Source organism: Protopterus annectens, chromosome 2.part2, assembly GCF_019279795.1.
Source record: "Protopterus annectens isolate FY-2018-M chromosome 2.part2, PAN1.0, whole genome shotgun sequence".
NCBI classification, from domain to species: Eukaryota; Metazoa; Chordata; order Ceratodontiformes; family Protopteridae; genus Protopterus; species Protopterus annectens.
The window spans coordinates 1122020948-1122040256 of NC_056730.1; the positions used below are offsets into that span (position 1 = coordinate 1122020948).

At 38.9% G+C, this 19309-nt stretch overlaps 1 protein-coding gene across 8 annotated transcripts in view; it reads right to left on the reverse strand.

Annotated features, from left to right (window-relative positions):
• APBA1 (amyloid beta precursor protein binding family A member 1) overlaps positions 1-19309 on the reverse strand; it is a 1810703-nt gene that overhangs the window by 1416048 nt on the left and 375346 nt on the right. For 6 of the 8 annotated variants that reach the window (XM_044064360.1, XM_044064357.1, XM_044064358.1 and 3 more), the window contains exon 3: positions 11146-11247. The exons of the other annotated variants lie outside the window; for them this stretch is intronic. The gene's annotated coding sequence lies outside the window, so the exon portion shown is untranslated. The remainder of the gene's footprint in view (positions 1-11145; positions 11248-19309) is intronic. 8 annotated transcript variants of the gene reach the window in all.

A 19309-nucleotide genomic window follows, 5' to 3' on the forward strand; every position in this document is an offset into this window, starting at 1 on the left:
GCAGAAGTCAGTTTATCCCTGTTAAACTGGACAGACACTTGTGCAATGGTGTGTTTCATAGAGCTCAGCTCAGCTGAGCTCCTTCTGCACAGGAACTTCATAAATCAGCCTGAAATTACACCAAAAGGTTTAAATTTACCATATCAAACTGTGATGAGCAGCATCCGTCACCGACAGTCTATGGAATGTGCAAACAAATAACAAGGAATTAAGACTTGCGACTTATTATTAGAAAATCACCTTGATTGGCAGAATTCACTACAACTAGTTTACCAGAACCATACATTTACCTGTAAGGTATGGCAAATATAACACTGTTACGACGTTAAGAATCAGTAAATCGGGGAGTGTAACATGCCATTTTTTTACAGCTGTGTACAGGTATTTTGAAACTTTCTGTGATTTGTAAGGATTACTGAGAACTGAGGCAGCAGCATCATTACATGAATTAGCATGGATATGTGTAACACTACATTTATTTATTTATTTATTTATTTATTTAGTGATTGATTGATTGACATTTGTTGACTGGGAAAGTCTACTGGGTCCAGAACCCATTTTAAGTGGAGGCCCGGGGAAAAAAGCTCCAATTACAGATTCAAAGTATACAAGACATAGTTATTACAGTTACATTCAAAGTTTCAATTACACAGTTTTTTTTACAGTTCTGTAACTTATAAGATTTTGCAGACATTAGTAATGTAGTTTACACATCCAAAAGTATACAAGACAATACTATATATACCAAACCATATAACGTTTCAATACAAACACATCAAGAAATAAAGCTTCTTTACAGTTTTGTGGCCTGGAGGATTTTCTAAAGATTAATGATGTAGTGTGAAAAGATTTGCATAAGTTATTCAGAGTTGGTGTTGAGCATATTTTGTTTACACAAATTATGTTGCAGGTCAGCACAGTGACCTCTTATGGCTAGATAATGAGATTATAAATAAAATATATACTTTGGATCACATTCACGAAAAGGATTTATTGACATTGATAGCAGACATAATATTTTGATGTGATGGACATAGCATAAGGGGGTCTGTAGTTTTGTCAGCAGGGGCATATTGATTTATTAAGAAAATAGTGTTTTAATGTGCATTTAAAGTATTTTTAAAGAAGCAAATTGTGTGGTGGAGGGAGGTAAGATGTTCCATAGCGAGTACAGGCTTTGTCCGGCCCTTTTATTGGGTTTGGAAACCTTTAGGAGTTGTTTATTAGTAGACTGAAGGTTTCTGGAAGGGGGGGTAGGAGTGAAGGATAGAAAGGAGAGAGGGGCAGTTATATTTGTTTTATATTAGTTTATGAGCTAATGTTAGTAGGGTGTAGTGAAGGAAATGGGGGAATTCAAGTCAGTTCAATTCCTTGATGGCTAGACAATGGTGAGTTTTATATAGCAGTCCAGTAGCAAATGTTGCTATTTCAGGGTTGCATGACTGTAGTTTGTTGCTTAGGGATGTATGTAGATTAGCAAAAAGGGGGAACTGTATAGAAGGGATGGATGGAAGTAGGAGGATGACTGCCAGCGTTATTTTTGTAGATTTGTCCATGTACGACTCCTACCTATAGAGTTTGCCTAATTTGAAGTGCGTTTTTTTTAATTGTACTTTGAATATATCGATCATAGGATAGTTTGTCATCGATAGTGATGCCTAGTAGTTTTGCAGTATTTCAGTATTTAAATTTTTATCCTGTTCTGAGAATAGATTATAAAGTCATGTGGAGATGGTTTACATGAGAACAATAAGAGCTTGGATTTCTTAGGATTTAGAAGAAGTTGTGTGTTATTTAGCCAAATTTCTATGTTTGTAAAGGCAATTTGTGTTATTTCCTGGAGGTCAGAGAAGTTATTGGAAGAGGATATAATAGTAGAATCATCGGCATTTTGAATGATTGAACTTTGAGAGGTGACTAAGTGAAGATCATTTATGAACAAATTAAATAGCAAAGGCCCAATAATTGACCCTTGTGGGACACCTGTTTTATTAACTATACACTCAGATTGTTTATTTTGCCATTTAACTGATTGTTGTCTGTTGCCGAGATAGTTAGAGAACCAGGTAAGGGATTTTTGAGAGCATTCTAAAGCTGCAAGTCGTTGGAATTAGTTTAGCATGAGAAACTGTATCAAATGCTTTGGACAAGTCTAGTAGAAGTACTGATGTTTGCAGATCAGTGTCCAAAGCCTTGTTTACAGCATCAGTAAAGGACAGGAGAGCAGTTATAGTAGTGTGTGCAGGTCGAAAACAGTGTTGGATTGGGGTAAGGAGATTGTTATCGCAGAAGTGTTTTAGTAGCTGACTTTGTATACATTTTTCTAATATTTTAGATAATGGAGAAAGGATGGAGATTGGACAGTAATTGGTTAAGGCATCTGTAGTTCCCTTTGTGCAAAGGGGTAAAAATTGACTTTTTCCAAATTTCAGGGATTACGGACTCAGAGATAGATCTATTAATTAGAAAAGTGACAGGGTAAGCTATTGCTTTGGCACTGAGTTTCAGATATTCAGAGGGGAGGTTATCAGCAGATAATGAGCAAAGTTTTACTTTATTTAGTAACTTGAGTACTATGAAGATGGGCACAGGTTTTAGGTAAAGATTGAAATTGTTGGGGTGTTTTTTTTAATTTCGTTACAGGATGAGCGGTGTGAGTAGGAAACCCTAAGAGTTGAGTTTGTGGTGGCTGCACTGTTTTTTTGGGGTTTTACCAGTGTTGGGTAGGGTTTTGTTAACAAGTTTAGCAATGTTGTCTATGAAGTGAGAGTTAACGATATGGGCTATTTATTACAGAAAATAATCCATCCAAAACCTTAGATTAAGCGCTTTCGTCTCCAACACGGAGACTTCATCAGAATCTAAGGTATAACAACACCAAGTCACTTTTATACTAACTATATTCAATTAGCTGGCATCTAATTAGATAATTGATTAATAAATTGATAAATAGCTTCAGTTTGTCTTAAAAAACACCATGCCACAAAATAACATGCTAAAAAATACGCTAAAAAATACTGGAGACATTGTACGAACATATAAAAGACCTGTATAAGTAAATGATCAACAAATGGAAAACAACAAATAAAAAACACACTGTATAAGTATGGGAAATACACAGTAAATAGGAAAAAGATCATGAAAAGTATATGAAAAGTATATGTAATATTGTTGTATTGGTATGCATATTATACTGTTTAAAAAAATGTATAATTAAACAGTATGTCAAACACTGATATATATAAAAAAATTAATACATATACAAAATATAAATATATGAAAAAATATATATATATATATATATATATATATATATATATATATATATATATATATAAATATATAAAAAAACATTTCAAATATACATAAAAAAAATATATATCAAAAATTTTTTATATATGACAATATTCAAATAAATGTTCAAATAAATACATGTCCTATATATATTCGTCCATATACTCTTCCATATATTTTTCCATATGTTTTGACATAAAAGATGAAAGACCAAGGACTATATATACATTTGGATGTTTAAAAATCAATTCCAGTGAAATTATTTCCAATAAAATTAAATTAAATGAGAAGGTTAAACTATTACCAATAATATGTGTATTACTAAACACATCTAGCGGTATACATCTATTCAGGTTTTTTAAAAATTAGACATGTGAACAACCTTAGAAAAACAACATCTATAATAATATTATTCTTTGATAATTGTAATAATGTTCATTTTTTATATATATAATAATATTAATTTTTTGTGTTTCTTGGGATCACCTGCGAGCATTTTCAATGCTGGGGTAATAGAGATGTGGTCATTAAGGCCCTTGCCACAACAAGAATCCAATCTAAGCTGCCACATCATTTCTTTTAACTCCAGTTGGGTTTCCCAATCACCACCTCTCTCAAGGCATTTTACTTCCTCTATTACCCAGAATTTGAAATCTGCATTTTGGCAGACCAAAACATGTCTGTACATATCATTATTTTCATTTTGTTTACTAATGTCTCTCATATGTTAATAAATTCTGGATCGTAGGTGTCGTTCAGTTTTCCCAACATAGTAGCTCCAGCAGATTTTACAAAAAAACAAGGTATACCACCCCTTTTGTATAACAGCTACTGTAGGTTTCGGCAACCAGGGTTGTTCTAAGACTAGGTATTCTAATCTCCTTTAGTCCTGCTATAAATGCACATTGCGCGCATCTACCACATTTAAATGTCCCACATTTTTTATTTGCCCCGTGTGTGTTATTAATTTGTTTTTCTAAGATATTCTTGATATTCCTATTCCTCCTATAACTGTAACTTATATCATTTTTAAATACATCAGTTTTGGTAGCCATTTCCCTAAACATATCCCATGTCTCATTTATACATTTTCTAAGTTGACCTATCCCTTGATAATACGTAAGGGTTAAGTAGGGTGTACTTTTTTCATGATTTTTATTGTGGTAGTTACTGCCACTTCCCATTTCCTGAACACCCCCATCCACATTGTTGTTGTCTGTGTAGAAATCGCTACTCTTAACTAATAAAGGAGTATATTTTTTATCACTTCTACCCTTTTGGACCTGATATTTTACATCATATATCAAATCTGTCGGGCATCCTCTCTCCTGAAACATTTTGCCAACAAATTCAAGCTCTACCATAAATTCAATGTCATCTGAAATCATCCTCGCCATCCTAATCATTTGTCCCTTTATAATATTCTTTTTTAATACATAAGGATGGTCACTATCAAAATGTAGATAAACATTAGAAAAATGTTCCTTTCTATATATATTGGATTTGTAACACTTGTTTACATAGTCCTGGTCTAGCCTCACATCCAAAAAATGAATAAAATCTGTTCCAATATCATGTGTGAATTCTAAAAAGGTCGTAGTATGATTAATGTATACAATAAGTTCATCTATCTTGTCAATTGGCCCCTTCCAAACAACAAAAATATCATCTAAAAATCTATATTTACTAATGTACCTATAATAATCAGACAGAAATATAAACTTTCTTTCCCAATATAACATAATTATATTAGCATAAATAGGGGCACATGCAGAGCCCATTGCCACTCCTTCTTTTTGATGAATATATTCGCCTTGAATGTACACATAATTATATTTCAAGACTAACTCCATATTTTCTAGTACTAACCTAAATTCATCATTAGTTACCAACTCGGTTTCAGTTAAAATCTCTTCAAACCATGTCATTCCTATATCTTGTGGTATGACGGAAAACAAGTCTCTCACGTCTATTGTGATAAAAATACTATCATTTGTATATAAACATTCTCCCATCTTCTTCAAAAAATCCCAGGAGTCAACTAAAATATGATCATATTTCTTGTAGAACTGCTTCAATTTTGAATCAACATATATGGCCAACGGTTGCGTCTTAGAACCCTGAGACGAGACAATAGGTCTCATAGGTGGGTCATATACAGATTTATGGATTTTCGGTATACCAAAAATGGCTGGAATAACTGGTTTTGGGACTCTAAGGAAGTTGTAGAGATCCATGTCAATCAAACCCTGTAGTAGGTTGTCTTCCAATACTAAATCAATCTGTCTGTATGATATATTGATTTCATTTCTAGAAACACTACTATATTGTTTATCATTATCTAAAATATCCTTTATCCTAGTCGTATAGTCCCATTTGTCCATGAATACCACACCCCCACCTTTGTCCGGTTTCATAACTCTTATTTTATCATCTTCACTCAACTCTTTCAATAATTTCATCTCAACCTCAGTCAGGTTCCTAACTGGTTTTGTATTATAAAAATTCGCCATACGTATCCTCCTAGTTACACATCTCTCAAAATTCATAATTTCATTATGTACTGGGGGATTAAATGTACTAGCTCTCTTTAGTATATTTTCCTTACTTGTAATATTCCTGTCTTTAAACATGTGAAGAAAATTGAATTTTCTCGTAAAAAGTTTAATATCCAATAAAACATTTTCTATTCTAGGAATGTTGGTAGGTACAAAAGTAAATCCTTTAATAAATAGGTTAAAATATTCTTCAGTAACCTGCTTATCGGTATAATTGAATATATTGTAATTCCTACAAGTACAGATAATATTATGCCTATTTTCATCTATTGGAACGACAATTCCAATATCACCAATACTGGTATTGAACACTGAATTCTCATGTGTTATCTGTGTAATCTCTCCATATGTTGAATGTTGTTGTTCTCCATCACATGCGCATATGTGGGTTGTTGCATTCGGTTCCGTAACCTCTCTGACCTCCTGGGTTCCTCTAGGTCTAAAGGGATGTCTTCCCTAACAGTATTGGCGCTATCCCCACAACTAGTAAAATGCTGTTCTCCTTCGTTATCATCATATTCGTGGTGTGCATAATACTGTTGTTCCCTACCAAAATAGTCATGCTGTCATCTACCCCTTCTGTTTTCTCCACATTGATTAAAATGTGTAAAATTCCTATTATTGTATCTCTCATTTCCCCTCCAATTTGTGTTTTTGTTGGTATTACTTCTGTAATTATGATATGTATTGTTTTTAGACTCAACATAGTATGCCATACCTTTTTCATACACAGCCAAATCCCTTTCCAATTTTAACATTTTCCTGTTAATATTACTATTGGTCATATTATCTACATCACATAGTATTCTCAAATAAACATTCTTATGTTCATCTACTTGAAATAACAAATCAGTACTGATACAATCATACAATACATCTATATCTTTTTTAAGTGTCTCCATATTTTTAGTGTTTAATTTTATCATTTCTTTTAAAACTGCCAGCCCACAGTTATTTAAAATGTCACAAATGGTTTTAAAAAAATCCTTGTCTTCTTTAGCACAATTAGGAAATTTATTAAGTCTTAGTCCTTTTGGTATAATTTTCTCTTCCAAACATTTTTCAAAATACCAATTCTTAATAACCAATGATTTATATTTGATTAACAAAGATTTAAAAGTCTTACATGAATCCTTGTAGGTTAGAACCACCTCATTTTTATTTGCCCTTCTCCCTACTGTTGACTTTAAACGATCTGTTAATCCATGTCTGAAAATCCAGGTTCCTATACTTCTCCTTCTCCTGCCCCTCAAAAACACCATTTTTATTTTTTTATTACAAAGAACACCCTAGAAGCCCTCTGGCCATATTCTTGTACATGAACTTTCTCGTCGCTCAATTCCGTGTCTACTCAAGGCCTGCCCCTCTGACTACCGTTGGACTACTCTGTAATAACTGTATAGGAAATAAGTGATCCAGAATCAGTCTGTCAATGGGTGTCTGAGAATGGGTTTAATGGTTGACATAAGGCTGCTACCGTCAGACCTACTAGCGACTGTAGATACTCTCGTTAGACACAATAGAAAACCACAAAAACTAGTACAAAAACTCCACAAAAATCACAACAAACATGCGATCACTCACAGTAAATTCAATTCTTCTTACAAATCAATTAGAACAACACATTCCAAACAAAACAATTAAGCACTTTCGTCTCCAACACGGAGACTTCATCAGAATCTAAGGTATAACAACACCAAGTCACTTTTATACTAACTATATTCAATTAGCTGGCATCTAATTAGATAATTGATTAATAAATTGATAAATAGCTTTGGATGGATTATTTTCTGTAATAAACTGTTTTGTTTGGTTATTCTTGGCTGCCGTTGATTGAATTTAAGAAGACGTCCTTTATTGTGATCGGGATCGCATTCTGGTGTGTGATTTTGTGTGGAAGTTTGGTTACTAGAGATGGGCTATTTGTTGAGGGTCTTTACCTGGAAAAGGTGATGGGCTTTGTGGAGTTCCAGGATTAAGGAGAGAAGAGACTGATTTCCAGAATTTTTGGTCTCTTGATCAGAGCACTTGTTTAGTTGTTTTGGTAAGCCAAGGACCATGATTGAATTTTGTTCTTTTGTATTTCAGTGCAGCTAAGGTGTTTAGGGTGTTAAGGAAGATATTAAAATAGTGCACTGCCTCTCCTAGTGGTAGGTATTTTAGAGGGGCCCAATTGTGAGCATTTAGTGCATTGATAAAGGTTGTTTGGTTAAAATTAGTTAGGTTCCTAGATGCTCTACATGAGTGGGATTTTGGCATCAGAGTATTGGTTCTATGCATAAGGGCAGATAGATGGTCACTGAGAGTGGTAGGAAGGGTACTTGTGTTGGAGTACTTTTGTGGATCTGAAACAAGGATCCAATCCATAGTGGATTCTGGTTGATTATTTAGTATTTTTGCGGGGGGTGTGACCAGTTGTGTAAACCTGTACAGGTTAAGACAGTTAGCAGGGAAGTCTGAGGTTAGATTTAACCAGTTAATGTTAGTATCTCCTAGAATGATGGTTTCATTTGATACATTTTGAGTTGTCCATGCTAGAAAATTTTCAAGAGTAGATATATTTTGGCCTGGGGAATGTAAATTGCTACTATACATGAATTTTTATTTTTGTTTATTTGTAAAGATGCTAATAGATATTCCATACTGCCGAAAGTTGTGGCAGGCTTGGGATCGGAAGTAGTGCTTAAAGTGTTGTGATATATTACAGCTACACCACCACCTTTCTTTGAGAATCTATAATTTCAAATAATATTATAGCCATTTGGAACTATTCCAGTATCTAATATATGTAGCTTTAGCCATGTTTCTGCAACAGCTACTATATCAGGGGTGTATTGAGAGAGCCATCCATGAAATTCGGTAATTTTATTACAGATACTCCTAATGTTGATTGTTATCTTAACAAGGTTTCAAGTATTTGTGGTTGTATTTAAGGAATGAGTGGGGGAATGGTTTATATTGGGTGAGAGGGAAGGACTGGGGTTTGGGTGAAGATTACCACTTTGAGATAATAACTGGAGGTTAAATATTATGTGTGCAAAGTAGGAGGACTTAAGAAAAGATTTGGGTAAAATATTGTGAGATAGTTTGAGTTTGTTGTTAGTGGGGAGAAGTTTGAGTTTATGAGGCAATATATAACAGTTGAAAAATGTTGGCAAGATGTTTGAGAAACTTGTTACATTGGATTGTGTTGTTATAACAAGAGTAGAGGTTCTATGTGGAAATGAGCATTTCCTACAGTGAAAAGAGGTGGTTTGGGTTAATATAAGAAGGGACATACTGAGAGAGAAAGAAAAGTGTTAACTGTAAGGTGCTTAACATTTTGTAGAAAGAGTAACTGGATATGAAACAGGTTACAAGTTAGAAGATATATGGGGGATTGTTTAGAGTAGAAAGGTAGAGCTAAAAGCTTTTAAGGTGAAAAGTGTGAAGGGTATGGGTGCGATTATAGAGAATGGTGATCAGAGGATGAAGTAGTTGAAGTGGCCTGGAGAAGTATAAACCTAAGGAAAGTGGGGGTGAGTGGGAATGGGGGGTAGAGAGAGGTGATTGGAGAATGAAGTAGTGGGAGTGGCCTGGAGAAGTATAACTCTAAGGAAAGTGGGAGTGGGTGGGAATGGATTTAGGGTAGGGGAGCGGAGTGAGCCCGAGCATAGTGAGGGGGAACAGAGTGGGCTGGCCCTGGTCTACTATGTCGCTAGAATAATCAATCAAACAGGTGAGTCTTAAAGATGGCAAATACTGCAGAGACATACTGAAAGGAGAAAATGCAGCAGCTGTGGACTAAAAAGCCAATAAATTAGCAGATGGATAAGAGTGTGCTAGGTGGGTGCAAGCGGGAAAGGTTTACAGATAAGTAGTTAAAGTATTGTTCAGCACTAAAGGAAAGATGATGGACAAAGCTTTAGGGGTGTCTAGATAGTGACTAAACGACAAGGCAGATTGTTATTTTGGCTTTTAAGGAAAGAGAATAAGATAAAGGGAATGAGTAGGGGGTGACTACAGTAGGGGGGTGGTGATGTACAAGGAGCCGTCCGGTTAGAACAGAACAACAAAAGTAATGCACTAAAATGGTTACTATACATACATTAACACTGGAGAGATATTCTTGAATAAAGTAGAGGGTATCCAGCAATAGACAGATGTTTAATTTTGAATGTTCCACCGGATGTTGATATCCTCAGCCACTAAGGTTCTGTAAGAACTCTTGGGAGATCGCCCAGACAGATGAGGGAAGTCAGATAGCGATAAAGTACATTAACACTGGGAAGATATTCTTGAATGAAGTAGAGGGTATCCAGCAATAATACCCGTTTGTTAGTTAGTTAAAAATTGTTAGTTCAAATAGTATTATGTGGGTGCTGCAGGTGGGTAAGCAAAATTACAGTCACGCGTCTGATATTGTGATAAATCCTGCCAGTGACACTAGCACTATTACCATTTCACTCCCCCAGGGATGCACAAATGATGACTAATAGTTCACAGGAATGGTGCTGAAAAAAGAGAAATGTAAGCTGATGTGCAGTGTTACCTGAGCAGTCATACATCAATGGTTAACATTACACACACCAATTTCTCCTATACATGCAGCAATGCACATTCCTTTATATTACTACTTGCAATGTAGCCTGAGAACTGACAGATGAACATTCCTGCTCCTTATTAACTACAAAAAAGTAGTTATGAATCACTCTACATGAAGGTCACACTAAAACAAATCATTATACTTTTCCTTATGCTTTACCATTAGCCATACAGATCACAAATGACAAGCATCAGACAAGAGATATGACAAGTAAAACACATATAGCAATCAATTCAGCATGAGAAAAAATACTTTAAATAATATTGAATCTGATGTACATTGACAGTAGGCCATGCACCACACAGCTCACAGCTAACACTGCATGCATCAAGATTAATCTATGTGACAGTAAATTAAAGGTACTGCCAATCATTAGCGAACCGGAGTTCAGCTGTGGTGACCCCTAACCGGGAAAAGCCGAAAGACACAACAACTACCTCAATGTCATGGCCCATAGTGGTGGACAACACACCACTTCTTTGCCTGTGCAGCCATGAACAGTGCATAAGCCTGATGCATGGGGTCCCTTTATATGCCTCCAGTCGGATACCACAATCATCACGAGGGCAGTTGAGTACCAGACTGATGCATAGTGACACAGTGCAAAATGCAGTAAACATCCTGCAAGCAGTGCAAGCGTCATACTGAAGGGCTCCCAAAGATTTATCTAGACAATTTAAATGGATGTTTAATAGGCATGACACTCACTCAATGACAATCCTGGTCTGAGACAGCTGTTCCTCAGCAGTTCCACTAGGGTTACAGACTGATTTCATCAGCCATGTGGTTCAAGTGGGTAGCCTGAATTACCTGTAAAAGAAAAGAAAAAAGTGGGGGGACATAACAAGTGAAGTATAGCTTATTATAAAGCAAAATATTTACAAATTTGTACCTGCAAAAATTAATACGATGGGCAAAGTTTACACATACCAACAAAGTGACCATGGGAAACCTTACCATGCAGGAATAGGTGGTAGAATGAACTTGTGTGTCAGATATAAGAATAATGGCACTGCCAGGATGCTAGGCTGGGACATTGGGGATGCATACACTATCCAGCAGTTCCTGGAATGATAGCCTTTCCTGCTCCGGTACCACTCCCCCATGGCCCAGATGGGGCACCTCTGGAAGACAAGCCATCCTTTAGAATGTATTCATGGTTCTTGCTTGGTCCTGAGAAGATGACACTGGCAGATAAATACACTGATCCACATGTTCCAAGAGTATTTCAAGGAACTGATGAAGTACTTTTGAGACAGAAGCCTGAGAAATATTCAACATGTCCTCGTGACAAGTACAGTGACAGCTACACATATGCTAGTGTCCACAGGGATAGGAAGATTACGCATCCCCCCCGACAGTCATCTGTGGGCCATACAAACTTAATAATTCCCTTACAAATCTAGCAAGAATTTCTTGGTCAGCAAACGTTATAATGAGTTAGTCTATGCCTATACCTGCAGCTTCTCAGCTGTCGACCACTGCTGAGTGCCTGTTGTTTTGGCTAGGCCAAGATAACCAGCTAACAGTGAGAAATACCCAAGCTGGCAGCCACTGCAAACATATTACACATAAACTACACTATAAAATACACACTGCAAAGTACATAAGAAAGACACAACTTTTATAAAGCATGTGTGCACAGCTCAGAGACACACAAAAAAGTGATTATAAATTACAAGCAAACAGGAAAAGACCTCATTTACATAAGTTTGTCACATAAATTTAAGGCATTCCTCATTTAAATCTAATTAATGTCTCATTTGCTTAAGTTTTTAAGCGACTAAACTAGCTGCATTTGTGTGTAGCCTGCCTCTATTAAGCTCACTAAAGCTGCACTTAGCCGTAGTCTGCACAAACTTCCATTACGCATAAGCACAGTGACTGTGAATACCTCCCACCATATTGCACAATGACAATAACATTTTTTTTATTTCATCTGTAACATGTCAGACCTAAAATGCCACAATCAATGTGGCCTGTTTTAGCATTATGCTGCATGGAAACATTTGTACATTATCTTTAAACAGCTGTAATGAACTCCTAAGCGAATCCAAATGCTGGCAAATAATATACAAAGCAATGAAACAATGATCCGAATGCCTTGTTTTTTAAAATTAACATTAATACCAAACTTTGCAAGTATATGCTAAATAAAGCTACACAGATCAGTGAACAATGGTTATTACCCTTTTTTGCCATAGCATACCATGACCTTTGATTCTGAAACTGGAAGAAAACAAAGGTAGTAGGACAAGTGTTCAAATAAAAGGAGCTTGAATGGTGATTCAGAGCAAAAGAAAATGGGCAACAAGGACTATAATAATTTCTTTATCTTCCCCCAAGCTGAAGTTCTGGAGGTAATGGGAGACACCCCTCAGCAAAGGGGGGGTTTAAGGATATTTTCCCCTTTTACTGTGATTCAAGGTCTCTGTTTTTGCTGCAGTGTTTCAGCCTGGAGTGATGTTTGGTACTTGTGTAGTCAAGGGAGTGTCCTAAAACCCACAAAATATTTTCAGCAAAACATTCCTGACAGTAATAACTGCTTATATTTTATAGTTCAGTCATTTTGATCATTCAGAGACACTGGCTTGACATGGTCTTAAAAGACTAAGATTTTAGGGTTACATTGGTGCAACAGCTATATGCTGTCTCACAGCACTTGGTTCTTATCATCTGTTCCTGGCTGGCTACATTCTGTAAAAAGTTTCCATGGCTTCCCTGGGTCCACACAGGACTTTGCTGGGTCTCTAGTTTTCCTCCCGCCTCCTACATACATGCCAACAGTTGAAATGACAATCCCCCAAAGTGCCCATAGGGTGTGCACTTGTGAAAATATACACATACACACACACACACACACATATATATATATACATGCACACACACATATACATATATATATATATATATACATATATATATATATATATATACATACACATATATATGGTTTTATCACACTACATTAAAAATATAAAACACTAAACCTCACCTGATTAAGAACTACTGCTGGAAACACTATACAGTAAAATAAAGCAAAAACTCAATTAAAGAATACTTCTAGCGACAAAGTTTTGAGTGCTGCAGGGGAGGTAGAAGATGAGGTGTGCAAATCCTATAAACTGATGGGAGTACTTCAAAGATCATGAATTCAGTGTGCACACAGAATGTAAGAGTTGGGTCAAGTAGAAATACAAGGTACCTGTGTTTACATGCTCTACAGGTTGTTTTAGATATTGATAGATAAAGGAGGGCAAATAATTGGTCTTTGCGGGGTTTAAATACAGTTGTAGTGTTTTTTTGTTTTTTTTTTGTGATCCGTGTGAAATTATGATGAAAAAAAATGTTAAAACTCACCAGTCTTTCCTATACAGAATTTTCTAGTGTGCAGGGATGTTTGGAAGACTTCTTATATTAGCAGCACTGAGTTCCTGATGGAGTGAATTTACAAACAGAAAAGGATTTGTCTACAAAGAATACACTTAGAAATTTTAAGTCTTAGGAACAGTATACCACTGAATAAAACTGACTGAGTAGGGTGGAGATGGTGGGTTTAGTGAGTGGTCTGACAGCAGTGCTTTTCCACTCCATCAGTATAACACTAACAGTGGATGAATGAATATGAAGGTAAGATGCCAGAAGAAATGCTAATGGACTTCTTTAGGAATCTGGGATGGTGATCAGCAATAATGTAGAATTCCTACACAGATTCTGAAGAGGAGTTCATAAACTGCATTAAATGAAATGGAACTGAATTTCAAAGCTAGGCATGGTAGCTCAGTATTTGAACAATTGCCAAAGCGGATTATAGAAAAGGGTTGGTTTAGATTACGAGGGTGGTCTTCCACAAAGCTTGATGTGGAGCCTTGAAAATAGCTACTGGCAAGTGTCCAGCTGACAGCTGAGTGTTGTATCAAAACTCCTCAATATGCACAATAGGCAAGAAAGAATAGTTGTGTAAAATCTTACCATAACCATAGAAGTTCTTCTCTTCTATGTTGCAGTATTCTTACTGTGGGATCCTCCGCCTCAGGTGACCCGAACGTCGGCTCCCATGCAAAAGTTCAAAGCTGTTTGCTGCTAGTGCGTGGGACATCACACGGAGGCCATAAACCAGGGCCTTAAATGTGACGTCTGCATACACAGACCTCAGAACTGACTGCCCAGATGGACAATAGTTTAGGTAGTGCCAAATGATGCCTTCTAGACCAGAGAAATTTAACTGACTGCCCAGTCTGACCATAGTCTAGGTAGTGCCCAATGATGCCCTCTAGACAGGTGAAATTGTAATGAAGGGGGATGGGAAGGAGGGACAGAATACTGCAACATGGAAGAGAAAGACATCTATGGTTATGGTAAGATTTTACACAACTATTCTATGTCCTTTTATTCTCATGTTGCAGTATTCTTACTGTGGGAGAGTACCAGAGCTTAAGGAGGGGGCAGGGTGGAGGAAGAAGTAGCAGACTCCAGGAATCCCTGCAGGATTGCTCTTGCAAATCCTGCTCTGGCTCTGGAAATATGGTCCAGTTTGTAATGTTTGGTGAAGGTATGTACAGAGGACCAGGTGGCTGCTTCAAGGATGGCAGTTGTGTCCAGGCCTTTTAGGAAGGCCCCAGAAGAAGCTAAAGCTCTTGTAGAGTGTGCCCTTCCCCATGAGGCAAGTGTTTTCCATGGTAGGAATAGCAGAAGTAGACAGTTTGCCTTAACCAGCAGAAAATAGTTTGTTTGGCTACTGCCTTGCCCAGAGCCCTGGGATGGAAGGACATAAAGAGCTGATTAAACTTTTTAATGGCCTTCATTTTGTACAAATAGAACTTTAATTGCCTGTAGGCATCAAGGGAGTGGAGTATTCTCTTACTGTCATTTTTAGGTGATGGAAAGAAGGTGGGTGGGTAAATGAATGGACTGGTTTAGTGATGGCTCACCGACCACTTTGGGCATGAAGGTGGGGTTGGTGCGCAGGGTTACATTGTCCTTGTGGAAGACAGGGTAGGGTGGAGATGCCATAAGCGTCTGTAATCCTGAAACCCTTTTGGCTGAGGTAAGGGCTAGCAGTAGGACTGTTTTCCATGTGCACATCTGCAGGGAGGCACAGCTGGCTGTCTCAAATGGTGGAAGTGTAAGTTTCTCTAGGACATAATTTAAGTCCCAAGGTGGCAGGATAGGCTTCTTTGGTGGTCTAATGTGCACAACCCCTTTCAGGAATAGTTTAACATCTAATCTGGAGAGAAGAGGGGGTTCCAGAGCTAAACAGGCAGAGATAGCAGATATGTGCACCTTCACTGAAGAATATGAAAGGTCTGATTCAATGAGCTCACACACATAGGCTAAGAATAGAGGAACATCTGCTTCAAAGGGGTCCCTGTGCCTCTGGAGACACCATTTGGAGAACCTTGCCCATTTGGAAACATATAACCTCCTGGTATTGGGTTTCCTAGCTTCCTGCAGGATAGCTAGCATGTCCTCAATGCAGCAGTGTCTGAAGGGAATTAAAAGTTTAGCACCAAGAGAGTTAAGCAAAACATCTCCAGGTATGGGTGAATGAGAAATCCCTTCTGTTGTGTGAGTAGCTCCACTTTGTGATGCAACTTGTGGTGACTGCTCTTGGCAAGAGAATTTAAGAAGGGGGAACCAATGCTGCCTTGGCCAACAGGGAGTCACCAGCAAGATTTTTGGTATGTCCTTCCTGATTTTTAGGAGGACTTTCTGAATGAGAGTGAAGGAAGGGAAAGGATACAGAGATAGCCCCTTCCATGAGATAGTGAAGGTGTTCACTCTCTAAGCTAGTGGGGAGGGGTCCTTGGCACAGAAAATATTCAAATGTCTGTTCTGGTAGGAGGCAAATACATCTAGTTGAGGTGTGCCCCCTAGTGGACAATGTCGAGGAATACATCTCTGTGCAACATCCACTCCTGATGCAGAGAGAATGATCTGCTGAGGGCATCCGCCTGATGGTTGTCCTGGGATGGAACATATATTGCCTGCAGTGAAATGTTGCTCTGAGAGGCTAATTCCCAAGCTTGCATTGCTAGCCTGCAGAGCAGGTAAGACCTGGTCCCCCCCTTGTTTGTTGATATATCACATTACAGAGGTGTTGTCCATGAACAGTTGTAGGGGGCCTGGCTGGATGAGAGGGAGAAAGGCCTGCAGGGCTAGGTGGACTGCAGTCATCTCCTTTATGTTGATGTGCTTTCTCCGGAGGGATGGCTCCCATAGGGCTTGCACCTTATGGTCATTCATGGTTGCTCCCCAGCCTAGATCTGAAGCATCTGTGTGCATTATTTGTGCTGGCATAGTGGGTTGTAGGGGTAGGCCTGGACTTTGTTGTACCTGCTGAATCCACCACTTCAATTCTGTTTTTAGGCATGGAAGGAAGGGTATGTGAAAGTCCAGTGGGTGGCTGTTTTGAGATCACACATTCTTCAGGTACCACTGTAACTTCCTCATGTGCAACCTGGCTAGTGACAGTATAGGAATGGTGGATGCCATAAGGCCTAGTAGGTGCATGAATTGCCTGGCTGACAGGTGGTTGACCAGGAGAAGGTCCTAGAAGTGGCTGACCAGGGAGGTTACCTTGTCCTGAGGAAAGTCTTCATCAGGTCAGTCGTTATCCTGCATCCTAGGAAGAGTTTGTCCTGTGCTGGGGTGAGGGATGATTTTTTTCAGGTTAAATGTGAATCCCAACCTCTGAAGCAGTGACATGGAGAAGAGCAGATGATTTCTGAGGGTGTCTTCTCCTTCTGCAAGAATGAGGATGTCATGTAGGTAGGGATAGATTTGAATGCCCTTGGTCCTGCAGTAGGCTACTGCTGGGGCTAGGCACTTTGTGAAGACTCCTGGTGCAGTGGATAAACCAAAGGGCAAGGCAGTAAATTGAAAGTGTAGATACTTCCTGTGGTTTGGGTGGATAGGTATGAGGAGGTAAGCCTCCTTCAAATCTAAATTGGCCATGAAAGTGCTGGCTGCCAATAGTGGAAGAAGGTTTTGAAGGGATAGCATTTCTGAAGGAAGGGACCTTTAGAAAGAGGTTTAGGAAGAATAGGTCCAGGATGGGCCTCCAAGGGCCATCCTTTTTTGGTACTAGGAATAACCTGGAGTAGAACTCTTTTCCTTCTTGGCCTAGGGGGGATGGGTTCTATGGTCCCCTGGGTGAGAAGCTCTTGAATAATTTGAGGGATTAGGTGTAGTTGGTTCTTGGAAGGGAAGGGGATGCCTAGTGGAATGGGTTTTTCCTGCCAAGACATGAAGTATCCTTTTTCCACTATTGCCAGGACCCAGCGGTCTGAAGTGACTTCTTTCCAGAGGGGAAGACCGTGAGAGAGGCGGGATGAGAGGGGAAGGTGGCTGAGTAAGTCATGCATTATTATTCCTGTCCTAAAATGGCTGCCTGTTGGGGGGCTGTGAAGGGGATGCCCTTGGGGTGGTTGTTTTCCTGGACCCTTTTCTATGTCTGGAGGTGGAAGAGACGGATGGGGTGGGGGCTCTCCTGACAAAAGAGGTGTTTGCAGGATAATTCCTATAGAATTTTGGTACTGGGAGACCAGTAAGTGTTTCAGGTCCTGGAGTTCCTTACTCTTCTCCTGGAGGCTTTTAAACAGATCAACAGACTGTTTGCCAAACAGGAATTTAATATCCAAGGGTGCATCCAAAATCTTGGTCTTAAAGTCTTTGGGCAGGGGCTGGAGTCAAAGCCATGAATATCTGTGTAAAACAGAAGCTGATGCTGCAGATCTTGCAGAAGCCTCAGCTGCACCATAGCTGCACTTTATTGAGTGCCTGGCAACCAGATATGCCAGGGACAGCTTAGATGCTATTTGTGACTTGTTTTGGGATTAGGCAAGGAGGACAGTAAGGAGGAAGCCTGTGAAACCAAATCTAGGGCATATTTGACCATGTGGGTCTGGTAATTAATTGCCCTAAAGGCTAGAGTGGAAGAGGTATATATCTTCCCCCCAGCCTATTACCTTGCAATCCTTGTCTGAAGGCAAGAGTGAGGAGGAAGGAATGAGTCTGGACTGCTTATCAGGGCCACTGCTATAACTGCAGGGTCCGTTAAGGGGTGCTTTACAAGAAATATGTGCTCCTCACGGACCTTATAAAAACGGTCAGGTCTCTTGAGAGCAGGAGGTTGAGAAGCAGGAGCTTCTGAGGAGGATGCAAAGGCATCCAGGTATGCTGGAATCATAGGAGGGATAGATGATGGGGAGGGTGATTCCACCTGGAGCAACTCAAAATACCATTTTTTAATTTATGTCATCTGAGCTGTATCCCATTTAAAGTACTCCCTCATTTTAGTAATAGTTCCTCCAAATGTAATATCCTCAGAGGGGGAGTCTCCCTCAATGGAGTTCTCATCTGGGGAGTAATAGTTCAAGGGAGAAGCTACTTGAGAGGAGACGCTAACTGACTCATCAGAGGAGGAGGCTTCTTCCTCCTGGGGAAAGGTAGGAGGGATACAGGCAGCTTAGGCTGGACTGGGGCTTAGGACAGGCAATGTGGCTGCTGTGGATGCTGAGGGCCTAAGGTCCATGAAGGCCTGAAGCAAGGGCTGGGGAAAGGATTGCCAGTCAGGTTGTTCCTCAGAAGGAGCAGATAAATGTTTAATCTTTTATTTCTTTTTTAAAGGAGTTTTTTTGGTAGATGCTGAGGGCCTACTTTCAGGGATCTGGCCTGTGGGTGAGGTATCAAATTCCTGGATTGCAGATGGGTGTCTGGTGGAGCCTGTTTCCCTCTCGACCTCGGAAGTAGCCGTCGGAATAACCTCAGGGGACGTGCCTACCAGTACTTCAGAAGCGGCTTCTTCAAGGGTAGTCGCTAAAGGTGCTGGTTCTAGCGGACGTCCCCAGGGCGTCTGACGACAGAGGAG